The sequence below is a fragment of the Sinocyclocheilus rhinocerous genome, unplaced genomic scaffold (assembly GCF_001515625.1).
Source record: "Sinocyclocheilus rhinocerous isolate Xijiao unplaced genomic scaffold, SAMN03320098_v1.1 scaffold21, whole genome shotgun sequence".
In the NCBI taxonomy this organism is placed as follows: domain Eukaryota; kingdom Metazoa; phylum Chordata; class Actinopteri; order Cypriniformes; family Cyprinidae; genus Sinocyclocheilus; species Sinocyclocheilus rhinocerous.
The window spans coordinates 372,269-385,751 of NW_015641422.1; the positions used below are offsets into that span (position 1 = coordinate 372,269).

The 13,483-nt window shown below is 37.9% G+C and overlaps 1 long non-coding RNA gene across 1 annotated transcript in view; it reads right to left on the reverse strand.

Annotated features, from left to right (window-relative positions):
- Positions 1-5,930, reverse strand: part of LOC107754800 (uncharacterized) — a 9,336-nt gene extending 3,406 nt beyond the window's left edge. Inside the window, exons 1-2 of the long non-coding RNA XR_001641623.1 lie at positions 5,799-5,930; positions 5,741-5,746 (exon numbers count right to left, since the gene is read on the reverse strand). This is a non-coding gene — a long non-coding RNA (uncharacterized LOC107754800). The remainder of the gene's footprint in view (positions 1-5,740; positions 5,747-5,798) is intronic.
- Between the last annotated feature and the right edge of the window lie 7,553 nt (positions 5,931-13,483).

Sequence of the window (13,483 nt, forward strand, 5' to 3'; positions counted from 1 at the left end):
TTTTTTTTTACATTTTAGCAATTTAAAAATATTAATAAAGGATTTTTTACACGGCACCCCTGCTCTCGACAGACGGCACCCCAGGCTGCCGCGGCACCCCGGTTGGGAAACACTGATGTAGATGACTTTGTTTCTTCATCAGAACAGATTTGGAGAAGTTTAGCATTTCATCACTTGCTCACCAATGGATCCTCTGCAGTGAATGGGTGCCGTCAGAATGAGAGTCCAAACAGCTGATAAAAACATCACAATAATCCACAAGAATGCAGTCCATGATGAAGAAACAAGTTAATCTAGGATGGCCTGAGGTTACATTTTCAGCAAATTTTTTTGGGGGGAATTATTCTTTTAATGGTGGAACTTTAAATGGAACTATTCTTTTAAAGTTGAATATGTTTAGCTTTTTACTTCTGCCAATTGTGTCTAGGCTTCGCATTTGATAAAAGTTGTTCTAATTTGCGAAGATTATCATGATGAACAAAATGAACAGAGCTTATTTTCTGCAATAATTCAAAAGTCAATGAAAAGATCCTAATGAGTTTTTGTCGAGGGAACCAGGGTGATGCTAACTTCCGGGCTGACCTACAAAAGCACGCCATCACTGCAATGCTCACTGCATTATGACATGGGCAGAAGCCTGTTTTGCATTTTTAATTCAGGTTTTTGGATATTAAAGCATTTTAATTTAAAGGCAAATCAATTGCATTGTGGTTGTATAATGCACATTAGGCAACTTCACCAGGTCATCTGGATGTGTCTGCATACAGACATTTGCTTGCTGCAAACAGCTTACATACTACAGAAAATATATGCATACTACATACTAACAGTTGCATGCTTTTCATGTTTTTCAACATCATATCCAGTCCTTCATTTCCTCCTGCCTATCTTTGTCCAGCGACACAGACATACACACAAGCGCTCATTTTCTCATACAAAAGCTCTACAGCAGGGCTGAAAATTCATTTTGACATTAAAGCCTCTTATGAACGCAATGCGAGGGAGGGGACATTTTTACATTAACCATGCATGACAGCGACTAACTTGCCTGTTTGTTGTAAATATTTGTTGGTAGGTGCCAGTATTTACACCCTCATTTCTGCGCAACCTCACTGACAAGTGCTCGCTGAATTAAATTGAGAAGATAAAATAGGCCTAAATTGTATTTATTTGTGGTGTAATCATAAGGATTAAGCTGGTGAAGAAATGCATTAATGTCTAATCCCCCTCTGCGCACCCCCTTCTCACCTCCAGCTCCGCGGTGCAACCCGCTTTCAAAAAGAGAGGGGGAAAAAAATGGAGGCACTCGTTTGGAGCAGCCTTGAGCTTCAGCCAAGCTCTCGTCGGCATTGTGTGCTTACAGCTGGGCTTGCTTTCCCTTTATCTTACTCACTCTTTCTCTGTCTTCCTCCCTCTTGTTCTCTGTGAAGTGCTTTTCTCCCTGGCCCGGCCTGACAGAGTGGTGTGTGTGTGCGTATGTGGGGGGGTCAGGGCTCTTGTGGAGGTTGTCACTGGGCCAACTCCTGCAGCTTCCTGCCCACTAATGCCCACAATGACAGACTGTAAACAGAGAAAGAGAGAGAAGGAAATCTCTGTCTCGATTCACAAAATACAGCGTATAACTTACATCCATAACTACATTTGTTCTGTTTCACTCACTGACTGTGCTTTAAAGCATAAACTACAGTGGCTCAGTAGTGCATAGCACAACGAAATCTCCACAACACAACAAAATCGCCACAACACAACGCATAGTACTAATTTAGGCTTGTTTTCGTTGTGTTGTGGCTTGTTTCTGTTGTGTTGTGTTGTGGAGATTTCATTGTTGCGACTTGTTTTTGTTGTGTTGTGCTAATTTCGCTGTGTTACGACTTGTTTCCGTTGTGTTGTGTCTTGTTTCCGTTGTGTTGCAGCTTGTTTCCATTGTGTTGTGTCTTGTTTTCGTTGTGTTGTGCTAATGTCGTGGCGTTGCAGCTTGTTTTAGTATTATTTTATTTATATACTACAATAGTATTCATTAATAATTTGAATTAACTTTTTATATTAACTTTTTATTTTAAATAATATCATATGATGCGATTAAAATTTTTCCTTTCTCTTTGGAGTGTTACAATGTGTTTTTTTAAACACATTTCATTACACCAAATACACAAAATAATGTTCTTTTTAGCAACATCATATGACCCCTTTAATTTTAGCTTAAGGTTTGGTAATTGATGAATATTGATGCAATGAATATTCATTTTGGAGTGAACTATTGAACTATTGCTTTCACTAAAAACGTTACTGGTTAATTTGCTTTTTAAAAAGTTAATAAAAAAGCTAATTAGAATCATTTGCAGTGGGTAGCACATGCGTTTTTGCCACATTATAGTTTAATTCACAAGGACTACAGATTATTTTGAAGGTGCGTATACAGAATGTGACTGTGTATCTCTCCTGTCTGAATATCGCCTCTCTCTGTTCTCTCCACCTTTACAGATGGTGACAAACTGTTTGATGTGAGACAGAAAGAGAGTGACAGCTGTGAACTAACAGAAGGGAGAAAGAGAACGCAGAGAGACAGGCGAAGAGTGATGGAGACAGCGAGGATGAGGTGGATGCAACACCAACATCAAGACTACAAATAGAGAAAATGTCATCCAAATTTGAATGATGCATCATGTCCTGTTTATGACATTACAGTAATTCACACATTTTAATGTTGACTGTTCAATGATGCACAAAAAAACATACTATTTGAAGTCAACCAAAAAATGCATAACTACCTGCTGAAATCAACCTTTTTGTGATTAGTGCTATATTCACATATTTTCCGAATTTTTTTTTAATAAAATTATATATATACATTTTTTGAATATAGCACTAATCACAAAAAGGTTGGTTTTAGCAGGTAGTTATGCATTTTTGGTCTTGTCATATTTTGCCATTAATTTTATGGTTCCCCCACCTCCAAAGACCCAGTTTAGCCGCTGCTTATGAACAAGGTTTCACGCTGATGTTAAAGCTCAGAAAGTATTTGAGACTGAGGAGCACTGCTGGAGTCACCATTCTCACAAACACAGAAGCTTAAGAAATCGGATAAATTTAGCATTCGATACAAAACTGTAGCACACACAGAGCCTACCGACAGCACTTACAGGTTGTACAATCCATTTTCCTCTTGCTAATCAAAACCAAAATTATTTGACAGCATTAGCCACAGCTAATGCAAAGCACCATTACACATTTGTAATGATGAAGTTGCAATTTGCAAATGATGAAGTGATGAATAATTGTATGATAGGTTACAAAACGTACATTTTAAATACATCAACTTACATGCAATATCAAATAACCACAGTTAAAATTATAATCAAGTACTTAAATTTTCAAAATAAATGAACTTCTTTAAAGCATGTCAAAAGATTATTAAACATGATTTAAAATGCACTTTAAAGTATAACTTTTAATTTGACATTATTGCAAAGTACACTTTTTAAAAGTGTACTTAAGTATGTTAAAATTATATGAACGTGTACTCTCTGTAAGTGCAATTAAGTGGCTGTTTATTTCATTATATTATATGCACATACAGTTTTTTTTTTTAATATACTTTTAGGATTTGAAGTACACTAACAAGTGCAAATTTAATGCAATTAATTGCAATACTTTTACACTGGGTAAGTATAAACAAAATAATATGTATGAACTCATACGTAGTAATCCATTCCACCATAGACAAGGCTGTGGATTTGCCAGTAAAACCAGAGCTAAGTTCACGAATGACCTGAAGAGAAAAAAAATCCAACATAAGCCCATATTCTAGCTCTATATCAAAACCAGCATGTTGGATCTGTAGTAGCGCTTTACTAACAGAAACCGGGCACGCTAACACTGTTTTTTCTTGTGTATTGAGATCTTCACTATCATGAGACTTGCACAGGAAATTGCGAGTGTGGGGGTGTTAGTAAGGTATCATATACTTTCTACACCTTTTGGCACCTTCAACATAAGTCACACTTCCGGAGTTGGTTACTTCTTAAAAAGGTATCAGTGTGAGCTGTTTGAACAATGTGTGATTTAATGTACCGGTATCTCTCGCTCACTCCCCCTCAGGGGAAAAGAGTTATCTGGGAGGAAGGCTGACCTTGTGGTGACTCCCAAAGCTCACTCCACGACCTGTGTGCCTGGGAAAACAGGAAACTGACATCTTGGAAAATGTAATGTTTATGGTTTGGAGCCATTAATATGGGCCCAATGCCCTGCTGTCTGCCACTGATTAAAGGGAGCTGTGGCACGTGAATGATCAAACAAGCCAGGGCATGAGACGGGTTTACCCTTTACTAGCTATTTTGATCATGAACAAATGAAACTGAGATCACTTTAGCAGCTGCATCGTCAACACTATTGTTAAAAGAAGAGTTTCATTTTCGACAAAGTGTCATCTGTCTCAAATGTTTCGGTAACACTTTATTTCGATAGTCCACTTTAGACATTCTATTAACAGCAAGTAACTTTGCAACTACATGTCAACTAGCAGTTAGTAGAGTATTAGTAGACTGTCTGCTTAATATCTTCTAACACTTTCTTTGTCAACATTCTACTAACCCTAAACCTACCCTGTCTACTCTGAGAGTTAGTAGACATGTAGTTGCAAATTAATGAGAATTAGTTGACATGTAGTTGACATGTAGTTACAAAGTTACTTATAGTTAGTAGAATGTCTAAAGTGGACTATCAAAATAAAGTGTAACCAATGTTTCTCCTAAACTTTATTAGAATAGAAACAAATGAGACTAAGAAGCTTATATTTAAGTGCTGTAGTCGGACAAAAAATATTGAGGGGAACAAAGGGAAACATGCTTTCGCTGACCAGATTTGAACCTGTATTTTCCACACAAGCACCAAAGGTTCAAAATATTTGGAGAATGCATACTAGACTCTAAGCTATGGCTCAAATAAATATTGTCACTTTCAACTTAGGCCCCGTCCACACGGAGACGCGTTTAGCTGTATACGTAATGATTTTGTATCGTATCGGCGTTTCGTCCAGACGGATCCAGCGTTTTGGGAGCGTGAAACCGCTATTTTTTAAACTGGGTCCCAGAGTGGATACATCCGAAAACAAAAAACTTGCGTTTTCGTGTGTACAGCCAATCCGTATATTTTGTGAAACAATGATGTCATCACCCCATGTCTTGTCCCTAGTCAGACTCCGCTACGCCACATAACAGCAAAAACAACATGAACAAACACTGAACAATTGTCTTTTTATTAACTAACATTAACACAGATTAAAGAATGTATTGTTCCATGTTCGTTTTCTTGTTGTTGTGTTGGGTTTGTATACCGCGCGCAAGGTTTATGCGCATGCTCTAAGTCTTCTTCTCCGTTTTTAGTGTATCTCTGTGGCAGAATTACAGTGCCACATACTGGTCTGGCATGTATACTACATTGTTTTAAGTCGGTTTCGTGGTTTCGTGGTTTCGTGTGTATGCAGATATTCCTTGAGATGAGGTAAAAAAAAGATTGGATAGGGAAAGCTCTGGCTTCGTGTGGATGTGGCCTTAAACTCAGCTTACTCTTATGCTGCCTTCCTGCCTGTCAATGAAATTACTACAGGCCATTTCCTCTCCTCCTCCCACCTGTTGGCTTTACCTGTATCCAGCCCTGCCCACCCATCAATCAGTGCTCGTAGCTCCATGCACATGCTATTTTCTCGTCTATAAAGCTCATTTTATGAATCAAGGATCTTCACATGCTCCTACACACAGGCCTCTAACAGGAGAGAAGACAGTGAGATGGGGTAAGATTACCTGAGCCTGAGAGAATTGTGTGCGTTCCCCTTGAGGGATTGTGAAAAGAAAGACAGGTGGAGACCCACCCAGACCCTGCGGCTACATGCATTACCATCTTCAGAGCCAAGAAAAAATGTTTAGCAGTTTGTTTGTCAATCCATTCCATTCAATTTCCTGCATGCTCCAGTCTAGACCCAATAGTGTACTTGCTCAAAAGTCAGTAGCAAACTCTGGTATAGGGCATATAGTATTCATGTAATATCGTGTACATATTTAATGTAGTAAATTGGTTTGCTTAGTTGATTAACGTAAATTTAATGATTTAAGAAACCAAGTCAGTCTGGTATTAGTAAAATAATTTTTTTAAATGAAATGCTTCTGTTCGGTAATGTGTTTTATTTCAGTTAAATTGTTAATTAATTCAAATAATACATTTTTCATTAATTAAAAAAAAAAATTTTTGTTCCAGACTCTTATCCTATTATAAACATTTTTATTAAAAAAGTTATAAATTTAAAGCAATTTTTCCTCCTTTACTAGATTAAATGTACACCACAGTTCAAAAGTTTGGGGTTGATTTCTGAAAGAAGTTTCTTATGCTCACCAAGGTTGCATTTATTTGATACAGTATAAAACAGTAATACTGTGAAATATTATGAAAATTTAAAATAACTGTTTTCTATTGTAATATATTTTAAAATGTAATTTATTCCTGTGATACAAGGCTGAATTTTCAGCATCATTACTCCAGCCTTCAGTGTCACTCGATCCTTCAGAAATCACTCTAACATGCTGATTTGCTGCTGAAGAAACATTTTTTATTATTATCATGTTGAAAACAGTTGTGCTGCTTCATATTTTTGTGGAAACTGTGATTTTTCAGGATGCTTTGATGAATAGTAAAAAGAATTGCATTTATACATGTTTCACTGACCCCAAACCTTTGAACAGTTTTATAATTAGCCACTTTTAGTTTGTAGTTTGCAGCGTAGCAACTTTTACAAAAAAGTATCTTGACAGTAGCTTTATGTTCAAATTATGAGTAGCTTGCAAGCTACATTATCAAAGCAGCTTCAACACTTGAGCCAATGATATGAGGCTCACTGTGTTTGTAAGCCTCTTGGTTTACAGGCCTTGAGGTAATCTTCAACTTCACAAAGACCTTGGAAATGAGAGGATGGGAGGTAAAATAATGTGCAGCCTGTGGATGAATGACTCTTACTGGGTCACCGCAGACAAATTGACTTGTTTAATGACATAGCCAACAAATGCAGGGCCTTTTACAGCCCTGTAAGGCCACTGACCTGGCCAGTGCTTATACGCTGCAAATAATGCACCAAGGCTAGAGGAGTCACTGCTATCCACTCTTTCTTCTCCAAAGAGAGGCAGCAAAGAGATGGAGGGGGAGGGGTTTGGACAAAGACAGATTTAGGAGGAAAAGAGAGGGGCTGGGGGACTGTGGACAGGCGTTTAAGGCCGATGCACAGGAGGCTCCTGGGATACGTGACGGACCCTGTGATTAGAATAAAAATGCAGGCAATCTTGAGGCAAGCAGCAGGAGGTGGGAAGAGGGTTAAGTGGCAGGCTTTTACATGGTTTAAACAGCAAGCTTGATTTACCCTGGGCTGTGTGGCAAGCTATCATTTGCAAATCACACCATGTCTCCAGGGCCCGCTAAGACGAGTCATGGGTTTTGCTGTGGATGTTTGTTGTGACCTTTTGTGGGGGGTGCAGACAAATTAAAAAAAAAAAAGACTCAAAGTAATGCAACATGGCTCTTCTTGCATGCCTCCTTGCCATGCATGACACAAGCATTTGAGTGTGCATCATGGTTCCCATGTAATGACATGATTTGGGGTGTAAACATGTCATGAACCCTTCACAGCTATTGCATGTGAGATGGAAGAATCTGTTAAAGAAACTAGGGATCCACTGATATTACAATTCTGGCTGATACAGATAAGCTGATCTCACGGCAATTCGTACATATTTTACGAGGTGGCTAAATCGTACAAATTCGTACGACCTCACTTGTACAAATTCACACGATTTTTGCTAAATCGTACGTATTTTACAAGTTGTACAATTCGTATGAATTTATACGAGTGACCTACACCTAACCCCGCCCCTAAACCTACCTGTCACTGGGGTCTAGACAAATCGTACAAAATCGTACGAGTGAGGTCGTACGAATTAGCCACCTCGTAAAATATGTACGAATTGGTCATGAGATAGTGCTGGATTTTCATGTTGGGGCCAATGACTAATAAGTGTCAGATGAAAATTCTTTACTAACTATATTAATAAGTATAGTATGTACAGTATGTAGTAGTGGTATTAACTCTCAGGTGCTGTTTGTTTATTTTTTACCGAAAATTTTTACATAACACACACACACAAATCATGGACATTATTTGAAAAGATTAAATGGCCCTGTAAAAAAAAATAGTCACAGTTCACAGAAATTAATGGGAAGCAAAGTTCATCTAGTGGAAACATTTGGTACTGCACCCTAACAAAATCTTACTGAAAGCAATTTTTTGAGAAATCAACCTAAAATTTGGAATGCAGCTTCTTTAGATTTATGGCGTTGATGTTCATGCAGTTTTACAGCAAAACATGTTTTAGAAAATATATTTCATATTTTCATATTTAGTACCATAAAATCGAAATAAAATTTAATACCAAAAAATATTATCAAGCTACAAGGTAGTACATTCCGTACGAATTAGCCACCTCGTAAAATATGTACGAATTGGTCATGAGATAGTGCTGGATTTTCATGTTGGGGCCAATGACTAATAAGTGTCAGATGAAAATTCTTTACTAACTATATTAATAAGTATAGTATGTACAGTATGTAGTAGTGGTATTAACTCTCAGGTGCTGTTTGTTTATTTTTTACCGAAAATTTTTACATAACACACACACACAAATCATGGACATTATTTGAAAAGATTAAATGGCCCTGTAAAAAAAAATAGTCACAGTTCACAGAAATTAATGGGAAGCAAAGTTCATCTAGTGGAAACATTTGGTACTGCACCCTAACAAAATCTTACTGAAAGCAATTTTTTGAGAAATCAACCTAAAATTTGGAATGCAGCTTCTTTAGATTTATGGCGTTGATGTTCATGCAGTTTTACAGCAAAACATGTTTTAGAAAATATATTTCATATTTTCATATTTAGTACCATAAAATCGAAATAAAATTTAATACCAAAAAATATTATCAAGCTACAAGGTAGTACATTCATTTCATAGACCAAAAAAGAGCCAATTATGAAACAGAGCATCAATATTAGATATCCATTCTGAGATGAACAAGATAAAAATTAAAGGTAATCAATTTTTAAAAACAGATGAAATAAGCATGTACAATTAAATATCCCATATTGGTCAATATAACTTTAAGTACTGTCTCAGATGTTTATCCTAAGATTTGCTTAGATGAAGAAAAAAAAGTGGCAATCACTGTGAGTGTAGATGTATAAAATTAATGGTAATAGCATAGCTCAGATAGATTGATCTTTGGAGAATCTGATGAGAAATGTTTGAGGACAGTGAGGTCCCCAGGAGGCAGGGTTGAAGCCCTCAGCAAGGAAGCACTGAAACAGAAAATCACAATTGCATTTTCTCACCTATTGTGGCATACATCTAAGTGAAACATGAACAAGAAAAAAAATGTTGATTTTGTCCATTGGGATGGATAAATCTTTTATAGTAAAAACGACAATATCCCATAAAAAGAAGAAGTGTCGATTTTGATTTCATGGTGACTTTATTAAGCAAAACTCTCCAGTGAGCTCACAAAATTTAATCACACTACTGTCTAGATGAAACAATTGTGATATAAAAGAGATTTCACTTGACCTTTGTTCTTGCTGTGTCTCTCTGCAAAACTGTGCGGTCAAAGTGCACGAAACCCCCATCACCTTTAAAAGGTGAGAAATGATTCATACAGTTTTTGCTTCTGTCACATACTAACATGAATTAGAGTGAGAAAGTCTTAAAGGGATACTTCACCCAAAATTTCTCATGTAATCATCCCTCATGTCTTTCCAAATCTGTACGACTTTCTGCGGATCACAAAAGAAGATATTCTAAAGAATGTTGGAAACCAAACAGTTCTGTTGACCATTAACACCAAGACATTTCTCAAAATATCTTCCAAAAGAAAGTCATACAGGTTTGGAACGACATCCCTCTCAGAATCATCAAAGATCTGTGTGAAAGAGAACATTCCCTGTCATGAGCTCCTTGGTGTTTGTGTACAGCTGTCTGGACATTCAGAAATTATTCATTTGAGGCAGAGTCATTTGTACTTACTGTTTAAAGAACGTCTCGGTTACGTATGGTAACCCTCGTTCCCTGAAGGAGGGAACGGAGACGTCACGTCGGATGACCGACGAATTGGGATCCTCACAAAGGGCCTCAGGTACTGCCCCTTCCAGTGTCCTGTGGAAGCCACCTGCGCCCCTACTTTTTGGCGTAAGCCAGGGCTTACCACAAGAGGACCAGCTACTGCTGCTATGGCACTACCCAATGAGTAAGACTGGATAACACTGGGAAAACGTACCTGTTCTACTTGGAACAGGGACGTTACGGAAGCTCCAACCTTCCCGAAGGAGGTTTCGGAAGCAAATACACATATGAACATTACGTCGAGAGTGACCGACTGAAAGGGAACTCTTTTGGTAGTAGCACTGTCTTAAATTACTGTTAAGACCACACCAAGTTTCTGCATGGTAGGCCCTGCAAGATAGAATGAGCACTTCTTAACATACTGAGAAAACCTCTGGTGTCAAGACAGGAAGTGCCACAAACAGCAGTCATCATATTTAAATAGAGCAGAAGAGTGGGTTGAGATAGTGGCCTTAATTCACTGGGAGTTCTTTGCCCTGTTATAAATAACCTCTCTCTATTTCATTCCCATTGTTAGAGGATGAATTACCCACAATGGGTATGTAGTCATAACACTTACCAGCAGTTAATTATTCTTGTCCACTTCACCTTTGCTTGTGGGATTTGCTATATCTAGAACTATGTTCCAGCCAATTACAAACATAAAAAGGTTTTTTCTTTTTTCAGTTACAGTCACAAGCTGTCTAATTTTACACAGTGAACACAGCACTGTAGTTGTAAAAAAGACTTCAAACTTCATGTGTTATAAGCTAAATCTCATATGCAGAACTAGTGATTTGTGCTTTTTCGAAAACTCGATCTAGATTATAGTTTTGAAGCAAAACAGACTTGAAAGCTTTGATACTGAAATGTTTCTCATTTTCTAAAGTTGTACTTTTACATTGACTGACATACTGAGGCAAAAATATGTCAGGAACAAGAAAATAAGTTGTATTATCATGTCACTGCATGAGGATTTACAGCTGGAAAATGCCCGCCAGAGGAAGTATTTATAACGGGGGTGAATGACATTTGTTTGATGACCCTCAAGGTTTGAGCCAGAGCACCACCATCTTCAAAGCGTTCACGTTTCCTTATGAGTTTATTTCAAGTCCCTTACCACATAAGTTTAAGCCTTACAGACTTGGCCAAAGGAGGAAGAAGAAACATTTGCACAAGCATATGAGACCCAGGAAAAGGCTGCACTTCAAACGATGGGACTTCATCAATGTTATCTGTAATCGTTTCAGGCTGGCCCTCTGGTTTAATCGCTTCCAGAGAGACAAAGACTGAAAGAAAGAAAGTTAAGTTAGTAAAGATTCATTGCAAGACCCTCACAAATCCCATGAATCCAGATGTGATTATGGGTCTTAAGATCTCTATAGAGAAACACAATGGAGTAATAGTGAATTGTCAACAAGCATTTATGATTTGTTATCATCACAGCTTCATAATGCTTTAGACTTCCCTAGTTATACTGTATCAGTAGATCTATAGAGTGCCGATTGTTCTCATAAAAATTTTTGTGTGGCCAGAAAACAATGAACCGGCTGAGTGGCTTGAACAAAATACTTTCAGAAGAAACGTTTGGTCTGCATGTCACAGATAAATGGATACATTAGTCAGGGCTGGACAGGAAGTGTGTGTGTGTGTGTGTGTGTGTGTGTAGGTGTGTGGACTCACTCTATGTGGTAGAGTTAATCTCTGGGCAGCAGCTATGTTGGGTGGAGATTTGGAATGAAACTGGCTAACACCCGTCCAGCCACACCGGATACCGCTAACACTCACACATCACTATAAACACACATTTCATAATCACAAACACAGGAACACAACATCTCAGGATCTAAAACATTAGCTAAATTTGAGGTGCATTTACACAGACGATGATTAAAGACCCCATGGAATCACTTGAAAAACAGTTTTCTTTATGTTGGTATTTTCTATTAAAACACCTCAAACTGCAGAGCAAATTAATGACTTCAGGTCGCTTTTACGCTGCACTTGGCAATGTGAATGCCACTCATTACAAGCAAACCAACCATTTCCCACATGTTCACAAACGTCACAAGCATAAACGTACTGTAGGAGTGGGCAAAAATATTCATTTTATTACGGATCATGATTTTCGTTTGAATAATATGAATTCTTAAAATCCCAAAATCGATTTTCCCCACTCCACCATTGGTTGCAGCATAAATGAATAAATAAACAAATAAACAAATAAATAAAGTATGTATGTATGCACCGCAAAATAATACACATATTTTTAATAACTTGTCTGCACAGGCTGTGCGCAATAACATGACCAGGGGCCTGTACCATGATGGTGGCTGAACAAACTTGGGGTTACAGGATTAGTTTTGAGTTGACAAAACCAAACCAGTCCAATCAGGCTTTGTTGGTACCATGAAGCTGATCATCAACTTTCACTGTCAACTCAGGCTTGATCCTAAATTCCGTGATCCGTGAGCACGTGCACACGAAAGAGTGACGTCATCAGTAATGAACAGCCAATCACATGCCTCGTCCTTTAATTTGGAGTAAGAGAAACTGGGGGAGTGGCTTTATTGCATCAGAGATGTGTCACTTTGCTTGAAGCTGATTGAACAATGAGAAATCTCAGTGAGAAACTTCTATTATTTAAGCAAAAAGTGGACATTTTAACAGAATCATACCCAATTTATTAAGAATCGAATTAAACTAAAATTTGAAATTAAATTGAATCATGCTTATGCACTGGAATCAAATCAGGAAATTTGTATGAATACCCATCCCTACATGCATAAGCCTTGGCTACTACAGTTTTCCAATGCATTCGCCCAAGCCTTATTCATAAGCTCAAATAAACATCCAAAAATTCCTTTCCCACATGAAGCAAAGTTAAGGAACATACATTATTAACAACATCACTTCATCTAAGAGACTGAACTCTAGGTGACACTGTGAGAAAATGTACCAAACCCTGATTTCCTATTCAAGCTCACTACACTTCAGAGATATGGCAGCATGAATCAACACTGATATTTCTCAGGCTTAGGTGTAGCAGCCACAGGTCAATAAAGATGCAAACTCTAGAGGACTGTCTGTCACTACTGCAGTTCATAGACAAACTGCTGAGTCAGCTGTGACGCATCGCACAACACTATAAAGGCTGTGAAATAAAAAGTTCTGGCATCACTGTCAGACATCGAGAGGACATTGACAGCATTATGATTCAGACCATTCACGACTGTTGTTGCTCCAATCCAAGCCTCTCGCACACCATTGACGCTCTACCACTCAACGAACATCAGCAA